Genomic DNA, 12,673 nt, shown 5'->3' on the forward strand with positions numbered 1-12,673 from the left:
GTGGTGCAGCGCACTGCATGGGTAAGGCTTGAGGAGGAAGGTTGGAGAGACCCCTCATTGTCCTAGGATTCTTACAACTCTGAGCTCATGATTTCTCCATTCACTGTCTGTGTGAAGTGTTCTGTGCCTCAGTTTCCTCATCTGTAAACTGGATAATAGTGTCCTTGTGGAACAGGGATAAAATAAAAAAGGGACATGCTAGGTATTTGTCACTTTTCTATTCTATCTCCCCCATCAAGGAGGAAGGCTGACCTATTGGGATGCTGTTTCAGGTGAAGTAGGCAGGGCAAAGCCCAGAGTAGGTGAAATTTCTTTAAATACAAAAGGGTGGGGGGGCCTGGCTGGCTCCATCAGTAGAGCGTGCAACTCTTGCTCTCAGGATCGTGAGTTCAAGCCCCACCTTGGGCTTAGAGCTAAGAAAGAAAGAAGAAGGAAGGAAGGAAGGCAGGAAAAGAGAGAGAGGAAGAGAGAAAGAAAGAAGGAAGGAAAGAGAGATGCCTGTGTGGCTCAGTTGGTTAAGCGTCTGCATTCAGCTCAGATCATGATCCCAGGGTCCTGGGATTGAGCCCCATGTCAGGCTCTCTGCTCAGCAGGGAGTCTGCTTGACCCTCTGCCCCTCCCTTCTGCTCGTGCTCACTCTCTCTCTCAAATAAATAAATAAAATCTTAAAAAAAAGAAGAAGAAGAAGAAGAAGAAGAAAGGAAGAGAAAGATGAAGTAGGAGGGAGGTAGACAGGTCATCAGAACCATACCTGGTTTGCGGGTGTGGGAGGAGAGGGCCAGGGCAGCGGGCTGAGCAGTGGGACTAGAGAAGCTAAGTCCCTCTGGTGATGTATTTTCCCCCTTGTGCCTCCTTGGGAGGTTTTCCGAGAAGACCCAAGCTGTGTTAGAATCCTGAGCTTTGGAATGCTGTCATAGATCTTGAGGTGACCCAATGCCTCTGGGCTCCATTTGCAAAATGTCCATCTCATTGTAGGGGCTCGACAAATGCTCCCAGTTATTACTCTGGAAGAAGACAGACCTGGCAGCTGGGTATCTCTGAAGAGCAGCCAGAAGGCTTTCCTGAGATACCAGGACTCTGGGCTAGGTTAAAGGAGTGTCATCTGTCTCTCGCTATAAAGCTGCACTGTCCACTATGGTGGCCACTAATCACATATAATATTTACATTTAAATTAAGGACATGTTTAATTAAAAATTTTAAATTAAAACAGCAGGGGGGAGGGAGGGGCAGAGGGAGAGGGAGAGAAAATCTTTTTTTTTTTTTTTAATTTTAAAGGTTTTATTTATTTATTTGAGAGAGCGCGCGAGAACAAGCAGAGGGAGGGAGATGGGCAAGCAGACGGTACACTGAGTGCAGAGCCCGATGTGGGGCTCAATCCCAGGACCCTGAGATCGTGACCCGAGCTGAAATTAAGAGTCAGAGGCTAACCCACTCAGCCACCCAGGTGCCCCAAGGGAGACAGAATCTTAAGCAGACTCTGTGCTGAGCACTGAGTGTAGAGCCCCACAGGGGGCTCGATTTCACGACCCTGAGATCATGATCTGAACCGAAACCAAGAGTTGGTCGCTTAACCGACTGTGTACCTAGGCGCCTCTAAAAAAAATTTTTTTTAAAGATTTTATTTATTGGGCACCTGGGTGGCTCAGTTGGTTAAGCGACTGCCTTCAGCTCAGGTCATGATCCTGGAGTGCCAGGATCGAGTCCCATATCGGTCTCCCTGCTCAGCAGAGAGTCTGCTTCTCCCTCTGACTCTCCCCCCTCTCGTGCTCTCTCTCTCTCTCAAATAAATAAATAAAATCTTTAAAAAAGAATAAAAAAATAAAAGATTTTATTTACTTAAGAGAGAAAGAGGGCGCAAGTGGGGGGAGGGGCAGAAGGAGAGAGAAAATCCTAAGCTGACTCGGTGCCCAGAGCAGAGCCTGATGTGGGCCTAGATCCCAGGACTCTTGAGATCATGACCTGAGCCGAAACCAAGAGTCAGACGGTCAATCGACTGAACCACCCAGGTGCCCCCCCCCAAATATTTTTTTTAATTAAAAATTCAGTTCCTGGGGCACTTGGGTGGCTGTCGGTTGAACATCTGACTCTTGGTTTCAGCTCAGGTCATGATCTCAAGAGTCCTGGGATCTAGGCCCACATCAGGCTCTGCGTTCAGCAGGACGTCTGCTTGATATTCTCTCCCTCTTCCTTTGCCCCTCTCCCAGTTCCCTCTCTCTCTCTCAAATAAATAAGTAAATCTTTAAAAAAAAATTTAAGTTCCTAAGTTGTACTTAGCCACACACTGAATGCTGCTTCAATAGCTAGTGGCTATCGAATGGGACAACAGAGGTGTAGAATATATCCATCAACACAGACTCTTCTATTGGGCTGTGTGCTCTAGGAAAAGTGGGGGAAAGCTCAAGTGGGTCAGTTTGTTTGTTTCTACTCTGACTTGTTCCTGAAAGGATCAGAGGTTGCGGAGGACAGTCTGAGGCCATCAGACCAGAGTCCTCTGGCTGGACATGGGTAGGTTGGCATATGGGCTGACCCTGGTCACAGTCACGAGTGGTGCGCAGACAGAAGCCGGGCCCCAGTGGAGCAAAGCTCCGACCTCGGGGGCCCAGTTAGGAAGTGGGAGGGAAAGCGGAGGTGGGCATGCTGTGGCAGTGAGTGTCAAAGGGCAAGGCCTTGAGCACTCAGATACTGAGCAATGAGCAAGCTACAGGAAAGAAGGTACAGGAAAGCAGCTCATGCCTCTCAGCAATATATGCTTATCTGACCTGTTTAATCAAGGAGTCCCCTGTGCCCTTCTGTTCTCAGATACAAACTCCAAATTCCAGCTAATCAGATGCAATTAAAGGATATTGTTGGATGGGTGCAAGTTCTGACTTGCTGTACCTGTGGGTAGGATGCCAGGCCTGGATCTGGGCTCACCCCCCTCCCAGCTGGGGTGTTCGAGCAGCCTCACTGGAGGCGGCGGGGCTGGGAAATGTCCTCCTGGTGGGTGATGTAAGTGGAGAGGCTCTCACCCAAGGGAGCCAGGCCCTGAGTGCTTGCCTGCGGTACTTTCAAAGCAAAGATACACTCTGGGGATGGGTTCTTTTTTTTTTTTTTAAAGATTTTATTTATTTATTTGACAGAGAGACACAGAGAGAGAGGGAACACAAGCAGGAGGAGTGGGAGAGGGAGAAGCAGGCTTCCTGCTAAGCAGAGAGCCCGATGCGGGGCTCGATCCCAGGACCCTGGGATCATGACCTGAGCCGAAGGCAGATGCTTAACGACTGAGCCACCCAGGTGCCCCTGGGGATGGGTTCTTTTTGAGGGCACATCAGAGTTCTTTTTTTTAACTGTTTACTAAATTTGACTTTTGTGTTGAACTTGCTTCTTGGGGTTAAAGACAAGCCAAACATATATTAAGATGACATTAAGTTTTGTCGAGAAGTTCAAAAACATCATAGGGTGGGGTGAGGTGCTAAGGGGAGCAGCTTCTTGCTTAATTTGAGAGAATATATTCCCATCATCTATATTTTTACTTTTACTTTGACGTATAAGGGACTTACGGCAATGAAACTTTAAGGTTTCATGTACAGCTGGTGAATTCTTACATATGCATGTACCTGTGAAATCTCCTCCCAGATCAGGGTACAGAACATTTCCGGTGCACTAAAAGGTTCCCTCATGCTCCCTCCTGGTCCGTTCTCCTCCCCAGAGGTAATTGCAATTCTGATTTCTACCGCTGTCAGTTTGCTTTGCCTGTTCTTGAACTTCCTGTATATGGGATCATACCGTATCTATGCTCTGTGTCTGGCTCCTTTTACTTGTAAGCCCGTGAAGTTTTTTGGGGGGAAATTTCATAAAAACAGACCTACAATCCTTGACCTAAAACCACTGGGGCCAGATAGGTTTCAGAATTCAGAATTTTTTTTTTTAAAGATTTTATTTATTTGAGAGAGAGAGAGCACAAGAGCAGGGTGGGGGGCAGAGGGAGAAGCAGACTCCCCACCGAGCAGGGAGCCCGATGTGGGACTCGATCCCAGGACCCTGGGATCATGACCTAAGCCAAAGGCAGACGCTTAACCGACTGAGCCACCCAGGCGCCCCAAGAATTCAGAATTTTTCATAGTTTAGAGAGGTGCCATGATGGGTTCACTTACACTGTGTGCTGGAAAACAGCCCCGGCAGGCTGTGGGACAGCGCCCAGTAAACACAGAAACAGTGCTGAGCGAAGTCCACGAATGTTCCCACACTAAGTGGTGGAAATAAAGGCTGTAAATAGCCTCACATTAGTTGAGGTCCGTTTTGCTGCCAAATGAGTTCACATCAGGTCAGGCTTTGTAGTAAAATGCCTTATGATAAAAAATGGCTTTATCGTACAGTTTGCAGCAGTTTGGGGATTTTGAAACTGAGAGTAGGGGATGGCGGGCCTGTTCCCGACAAGCCATCGGCTCCAGGGAAGGCAAACTTATTGGGGAGCATGAGATTCTAGTGCTGATAGAAGGTGTCAGAAAGCAGCCGCCTCCACTGGAGTGTGTTCAAGCTGGGTCTGCCAGGATGGGCTCTCTCGGTCGGGCCACTCAGGCGATCTGCACATGAACTTCTGACACTAAAGGCGGATCTTTGCCATGGGCCTGTGCACTTGGGCGTTCTTCTGGAAGTCCTATTTTTGCTTAGATTTTCAAAAGAGATCTGCTACACAAATAAGGTTAAGAGCCCAGTTGGAGAGTGCCCTTGAGGGTCCAAGTAGTGCTTAGTCAGAGCCCCTCAGCTGTGGCCCGGGATTTCTAAGGGACAAGAGTCTGATGACAGACTCTCGGTGACTGTCGGGGGGCAAGAAGGGGCAAACATGGCAGAGGTTTAGGTGTGGAGAAGGAGCAGGAAGAAGAGAAGGACATAAAGATGCGTAAGACCTGTTCCGCAGCTGTGGGGCCTGTGGGGGGGGGCCATATTCCTCCCCTCTGATGAGCTCCCTGTTCATGTCTGCCCCCTCCCCCTCTCCACCAAAGAAACCTACACCAGGAGTGGCCTCGCCATGCACACCTCAGGCCCCAAACCTTTTGGACTCTATCCCCCCACTTCCCATAAACACACCTAAGCCCTGAGTCCCATGTCAATAGAGCCCAAGGTAAAGGAAGGAAGGCATTCTTTGCTGAAAGCGGCTTGCAGGGGTCAAGGTGATGTGTTAATCGGAGGCGTGGAGTGGGGTGGCTGGGGCCTAGTTCTCCTCCACCACTTAGTTGTGTGACCTTGGACAAGTCTCCTGCCCAGAGTCTTCGTCTCCTCATCTGTGGAATAAACTACTCCCTACCTCACAGAGTGTTGTGAGGACCAAGTGAAATAGTATGGAGGAAGATGTCAATGGCAAGGCTTACAGGCATCTGGACTGCGCTTCCGACGTGCCCGCTGTACGCCCACTCAAACGCCGGAAGGAGCCGCTCCATTCCACCTGCGAGGCACCCAGGGATGCTCTGGGGCTTCGTAGCCTTATGGGTGAGCCAGTAAAAGGCTCTCTGCATCCCGAATATGGTTTTACTCTGTGGTTGCAACAGCTCTTTGGAAAAGAGTAGTTGTTCACAGATGTTTGTTACAGTGTTTCTTATAATGGTCCAAGAAAAGATTTTTCACTGTAATCCCCGAGGCCCAATGTGTGCTCAAGAAATGCGTTAAGTTCAAGACTTGCAGACCCCACTCTTCACATTCTCCAATGCCCCCTTCCGTGGTAGAGGGGTAAACCCCTTTGCTGTCCTGAGAGAGCTGAGGAAGGAATTCCACAGGGAGCCCGGAACCTGAGAGTTAAAAATGATCTTTCATGTGGGCAACAGTCCTACTTCTTGGAATGTTCCTGTATGACAAAGGGGGAGCACGAGGATGGTCATCGCAGAATTATTTGGAATAGCAATACATCGAAAACAACCGTAATGCCCACCCACTGAGGGAGGCAGTGGATACATGCAATTGGCTTCAATGGAGCCAGGTGAATAATGTTACAGAACAGCATTTCCTACATGATGTTCCACAGACAAGAGCCTCAAGAGGATCCCTCAAGGGATTTCATAGTGAAATATGCTTAGGAAATGGCAGTCTCCTCTTGATGATTCAGAATGCACATTAGTAAATTAAAGGTTCTGAGAAATCCTCCAGGAAGGAAGCCCATTTACAGTTGGCGTAAGTCAGTACATCCCAAACAGGTGGGGAAGGACTCTCCTATTAATAGCAAAATGGCTCTGGGGTTCTGTGGGACCAGTTGGGGAAGAGCAGAGTGAAAAATACAGGTTCTGAGAGTCTCTGCAGCGTGCCTGACACAAACAAACCTAGGTACATATTTGTATTTGAAAAAAGTCCAGCGGTAGGCTCCCCAGAACTTTAATGGTGGTTGGGGTGGTGGAATGATAGGTGGTTTTTATCTTTTTTGGGGGGGTTTCATCTTTTAGCTTATTTGGGGTTTATGAAACTGCCTTTCATTACTGTGTATAACTTTCACACTTAGTAAAAAAAAAAAAAAAGAAAGAAAGAAAAAAGAAAAAAAGCAAAAAGGAAGAAAGAAGAGAGAAAAACTTGCCGAGGATCCTGGGACGGCGGAAGGCGCGTCCCGGGCCCTGCGGCACCTCGAGTCGCCGGGCCTCCAGCTCCAGGAGAGGCCAGGCCCTTATTTAGGCAGGAGACATCCCAAGCTCGCATTCCAGTGGGAATCCTTCCCAGCGCATTCCTCTTCCAGCGCGGCCGCCGCGTCCAGCTGCAGCCCGGCTCCTCCCTCCCGGGGCCTCCCTCTGCTTTGGTAGCCGCCACCGGCCCAGGCCAGGCCGCACATCTGGACCTCGTTAGGCGCCGCCGCACCAAAGCCGGCACATCTGGCCGCCTCTCGGCGAAGCTCGCGGCAGGGCAGCGGAGGGGAAGGGGCACGTCAGGACAGGGCCGCCCGGCGCGCTCCGAGGCATCTGGAAGTGGGAAGCTGGTGGGCGGCTGGCCGCAGACTGCACTGCCAGCCAGGCTGGCCCGGGCTCCGCAAGCCGGCAGAGCAGCGCCCTCCCTGGCGAGGGAGACCCAGGCCCCCTGACACCTCCCAGGCTGGGGGGGAGGGGGTGGCCCAGAGGAGGGGCAGGGCCTCTGGACCCCATGCATGGGTCTCTCTCTCTCTCTCTCTCTCTCGCCCTCGGGGAGGCCTGGGCTGGGTCCTGGGGGCCTGCCAGGATGGGGAACAGAGAGTAGCTTCAGGACCGGCTGCAGAGAAGGAACCACAGGAACACGGATTGCCCCACGTCGGGTGGGCGGCCAAGCCTCCGGGGGGCAGGTTGGGAGGCAGGGTCTATCTAACACGTTAGGACGGAGAATACTCCTGTTTGACAGGAGAAAGGAAGGCAGTGCAATGAGGCACATTGGAAGACAATCCCCACTGCCTTTCCTTACACTGGGACATGACCGGGTCCCTGGCTCTACGCCTGAGGTACCGTTATTTGTCCACGCTGGGGCCGTCAATTTAAGGCTTTAGCAGCCCCGCCGATTCTTTCCCTGAGACAGCAGCAGATGCTCTCGAGATCCTTTCCAAAGTAAGGCAGAGATAAAACAGCCAGTCAATGAAATGGAAAGCCCATCAGCTCAACCCCTGTCCCTCCCCTTTGTCCGCGGCCTTAGACCCTTAGATGTCGCCTGGCTCCCACCTGGATGGTCCCTCTTATCACAGAAACCTCCGGATTCCCCTGCCTCTGCTCACATCTCCCCACCTCCTCTCCACCCACCAGCCCCTGCCCATCACAGTGAATGGTTTAGCAATGGGCCCACCCACACTAGTGTCCTTGGGAAAACTCTCAGGGAGTTCTAATAGGTGCCACTTGTTCATGTAGAAGCTCAAAGGCTTCTAACCAAACAGATAGGGCCCCAAATCCCACTACTTATGCCTCTGAGCATGGGTTTCCTCATCAATGAGGACAATATCTCTTAGAGAACTGTTTTCAGCTCTGTGACAGAAATACAGTAGCACTGGGGCACCTGTTAAGCATCTGCCTTTGGCTTCGGTCATGGTCTCGCGGTCCTGGGATCCAGACCCATGGCGGGCTCCACGCTCAGCAGGAAGTCTGCTTCTCTCCCTCTGCCCCTCCCCGCCTCATGCTCTCTCCCTCTCTCTCAAATAAATAAATAAATAAAATCTTCAAAAAAAAAAAATACAATAGTATTATATATTTCTCCAATAGTAATTATATATGTAATTGGAGGAGTATTTTGCACTTTTCATTTTGGAATCATTTTAGATTTGTAGAGAAGTTGCCAAGATTGTACAGAATTTCAGTAAACCCTTCACCCAGCTTCTCCTAAGCTTAACATCTTGCATAACCAAGGTACATTTGCCAATACTAAGAAGTTAACATTGGCACAATACTATCAACTAAACTACAAACCTTATTCAGATTTTGCTGGTTTTTCCAAAACATATGTAATTTAAAATGTTCTACTAGCCACATTTTTTTTTTTTTTTTAAGGTAAACTCTATGCCTAACGTGGGGCTTGAACTCATGACCGCAAGATCAAGAGTCACATGCTCTACCAACTGAGCCAGCCAGGTGCCCCACTAGCCACATTTTAAAAGAGTAAAATGAAGACAGGTAAAATTAATTAAATAACATTTTTTATTTAACCCAATATACCCAAAATATTGTCATATAAGCATTCATCAATATAAAAGCCATTATTGAGGGGCGCCTGGCTGGCTCAGTCATTAAGCGTCTGCCTTCAGCTCAGGTCATGATCTCAGGGGCCTGGTATTGAGCCCCGCGTTGGGCTCCCTGCTCCACGGGAAGCCTGCTTTCCCTCTCTCACTCCCCCTGCTTGTGTTCCCTCTCTCTCTGTGTCTCTCTCTCTGTCAAATAAATAAATGAAATCTTTAAAAAAAATTAAAAAAAATAAAAGCCATTATTGAGGTATTCAACAAATGTTTTATTTTATTTTTTATTTTTATTTTTTTAAGATTTTATTTATTTGAGAGAGAGCAAGTGAGAGAGAACATGAGCAGGGTGAAGGGCAGAGGGAGAAGCAGACTCCCTGCTGAGCAGGGAACCTGATATGGGGCTCGATCCTGGGACTCCTGGATCATGCCCTGAGCCGAAGGCAGACGCTTAACTGACTGAGCCACCCAGGGGCCCCTCAACAAATTTTTTATACTAAACCTTTGAAATCAGTGTGGATTTTACATCCAATAGCACCTCTCAATTTGGACACTAAATTTTCATTGGAAATATTTGATATGGGGGCACCTGGGTGGCTCAGTTGGTTGAGCATCAGACTCTTGAGTTGTGAGATGGAGCCCTGCATCAGGCTCTGCGCTCAGCAGGGAGTCTGCTTGGGATTCTCTCTCTTCCTCTCCCTTTGTCCCTCCCCCCACCCCACCTTTCTCTCTCTCTCAAATAAATAAATAAATCTTTGAAAAAAAGGGAATAGTTGATCTGTAGTTAGACTTCCATAAAATTTACAGTTGAAACAGTAGATTAACATAGCCAAATCGTTCTAAACATACTTGAATTATCTGAACTGAATTATCAATTTTTAAATTTAAAATTATATTAAAATTAAATTAAAATGTAGTTCCTCAGGGCACCTGGGTGGCTCAGTTAAGCATTGAAAAAAAATATATATATATAGTTTCTCAGTCGCTCTAGCCACTTTTCAGGGCTCAATAGCCACATATAGCTAGGGACTATGATATCGGACAGCCCAGATTTAAAGGATTAAATGAGGTACTGAATGAAGAACAGTGCCTAGCACAGAGGGTGTATGCAATAAATGGCATCTACTATTATTAAAGCCTAGAGTTGCTGCTGGTAAAATGCAATCTCTAATCATGTTATCAAGACTTTTGTGCCCATTGACTGCCAGGTGTCATAGAAGGAAGCGGAGAAAGATACTGGTCTGTAAAGAGAAAATGAGGAGGGACCCGACAAGGGGACGCTGTGTTCTTTAGCCCCTCCATGGGCTGGGCTCCCACGACCTGGGCCCCTTCACCCTCTCCTGCCGTCTGTGTCCGGGCAGTGGTCAGAGCAGCAACTGGTACCTCTGTTCACGGGTGAGGCATCCAAGGGTCTGAGAGCTGAAGCAAGGGGGAGGCAGGAATCCTGAGTTCCCACTCAGCCACTGTTTGCCATATTCTTCGATCTAGGTGCTTTTTTCCCTCTGTGGGCCTCAGTTTCCCCAAATGGGTCAAGGGAAATTGGTTTGGGCTACTGGGTCCAACAGAACATTTTAGCATTATTTAAGTAGGGGATATTTGGCTGGCCCAAAATGTCCACAATGCTGATTGGGAAATAAGCAAATAGAAAAGAGAGAAAGAAAACTTATTTTTCAGTTCACATGTAGTTTGTCATATTTGTGTCCACAGGTTGGGACACCCTCTCCCAGTCTCGGGGTGCCTAGGAAACCTAATTAATTATGGAATTACGGAGCGCTGCTTGTGCTAATATAGAATCTGGGCTGAGGGAGTTAGGTGTCTCAAGGGATATTTATAACGGGCTGTGGCAGGCTGGTGAGTCACTGCTCCGCTCTCCAAGAGGACACACCTGCCTCCCAGGAGGGGAGGCTTGGGCTCACTGGTCAGGCCCCCTTCCCTGGCCAGGCTGGAGACACACAGACTGTTGGGAAACCTCCCCCTTCCCGGGGCTCCCCTGGGATACTGATCAATACAACCCATCCCCCTCCCACATTTTAGCAGAATTTCCCAACAGCCTCCCACTTCCCAGACTGAGGCGGTGTTGTCCGTCATCGATGATGCTAGACTGGCTGCACCCTGGGAACATCTCGCTGCAGAGGGACTCCTTCTGGGAAGGGTTTCTACGGTCAAGGGCAGCTGTGCAGCCAGGCTCTTGAGCAGCTTTCATCCAGGGCCGGTTCTTCTGGGACACAAAGAAGCAAAGGCCAGAGAGGACAGGGGAGCATCAAGCCTCTTTTCTGTGCCAAGTCCTGGGCAGCACACTTGGCCTTCCTTGACTCACTAAAGTGTCACAATAAGCTCTGTGACATTTTACACACTTTACAGCCAGAGAAACTGAGACTCGGGGAAAAACAGCTAGGAAGGAGCACACAAATAGAACGTGCTAGAGCCAGGATTCCAGCCCAGGCCTGTCTAACTCCAAAGCTCTTGTTTTTACAAGATCATCTCAAACTATCCTACTAGAGATACAAAACTCTTTCTTACCTATCTATCTGTCTATCTATCTATATCTATCTATCTAATCTTACATAATCCTCAAAATATTGAGGGCAGGGCCAAATAGAGAAAGAGGAATAACCTCCAAATTAATAGAGGGAAACATTCAATGGCAAAAAATATAATAAATCCAGAAGAAGGAAAAAAAATAGAATAGGAAAAAAAAGCCCCACAGAATAGATAGAACCAATAGAAAGCACAGAGTAGATTTAGTCCCAAGTATACATTAATCATTACATTAAATATAAATGGGCTAAATGCTCCCCAAAAAAGATAAAGATCGTCAGAATGGAGAGAGGACAAACTGTCTGGGGCTTACAAGAGATCCATCCAAAACATAGAAGGACTCACAAAGATCAAGGGAACCAAAGTCTGAAGCAGGTGTCTCTGGGGCTGCATGCAGGAGATGATCCCTCTCCTAGACCTCAGCCCTCTGACTTGTCCGTTTCTTTGCTTTGGCCACAGTGGTCCCGTGAGCATGTGGTTTCATGGAAGTCATTCTGGCACTGGCATTGGATGAACAAACCATGTGACCCTGGACTTTCTTAGGTGATCTGAGCCTCAGTGTCCTCCTCTGTAAAATGGAACAATAATTCATACCTAACTTGTTCATGGCACCAGGCACACAGTGGAACTCTTACTATGCTTATTTTTTATTTACATTATGATAATTTTACATGTACCTATGTAATTGATAAGACCCTATGGGCTGTCCCTGGCAGTCTGATAGAATATTAAAATCTTTTCCCTGTGTGTTTCTGGAGGGGGTGGAGCATGCTGGGCTCTTCCTTCTAGGCTGGGAGATTTGAGTGGGGCCAAGAGGTGACTCCAGGATGCCCTCTTCCTGTGTGTTGGCAAGTCTGACCAATCTGTTGCTCTGTCTTTGATTGGGTCACACTCTTGCCCAGACCCTAACCTTGACAATTTCCTACAGTCCGTGTGTCAGGGTCCCTCCTGTCTCCAAAGCGTCTGATGGCTTGCCTTCTGCCCTCTCCTCACCCCTGCAGGCAGACAACTGCTTGGTCCTTCCTTGCATCCTGCTTTAAGACTGGCAGGTTTTCCCCACGGTCCCCACTGGGGCCGCCCCTCCTCCTTTGTCATCCGGGTTCACACTCCCTCTTCTGCAATTCTGAAATCTGAAAGCTCTAGAAACCAGCCTTAAAAAAAAAAAAAAAAGTGAGCTTGATATATAACTGATTTGGCTGCAAATCTGGTCTGCCTGCCCATGAGGTTATTTAAAGTCTTTATTATGTCTCTTACTGATCATACATTTCCACAGAAACTTCGCTGTGTTTAATTGAGGGTGCTGCCCCAGACTCTGCTGGGGTGTTATGTAGAGTCAGCATGTGCATCATGTGACCCTTCTGGCATCTGGAAAGCTCTGAAAACCCGCACGTGTCTGACCCCAGGGCTTCAGGTGGAGGGCTGTGAGTAATGACAGCCTGCGGCGTTTTATGTACTTACCACTCATCCTGGTCACAGTCTGTAAAGTGGGCATTAGCCCCTCCAAT

Source organism: Halichoerus grypus, chromosome 9, assembly GCF_964656455.1.
Source record: "Halichoerus grypus chromosome 9, mHalGry1.hap1.1, whole genome shotgun sequence".
NCBI classification, from domain to species: domain Eukaryota; kingdom Metazoa; phylum Chordata; class Mammalia; order Carnivora; family Phocidae; genus Halichoerus; species Halichoerus grypus.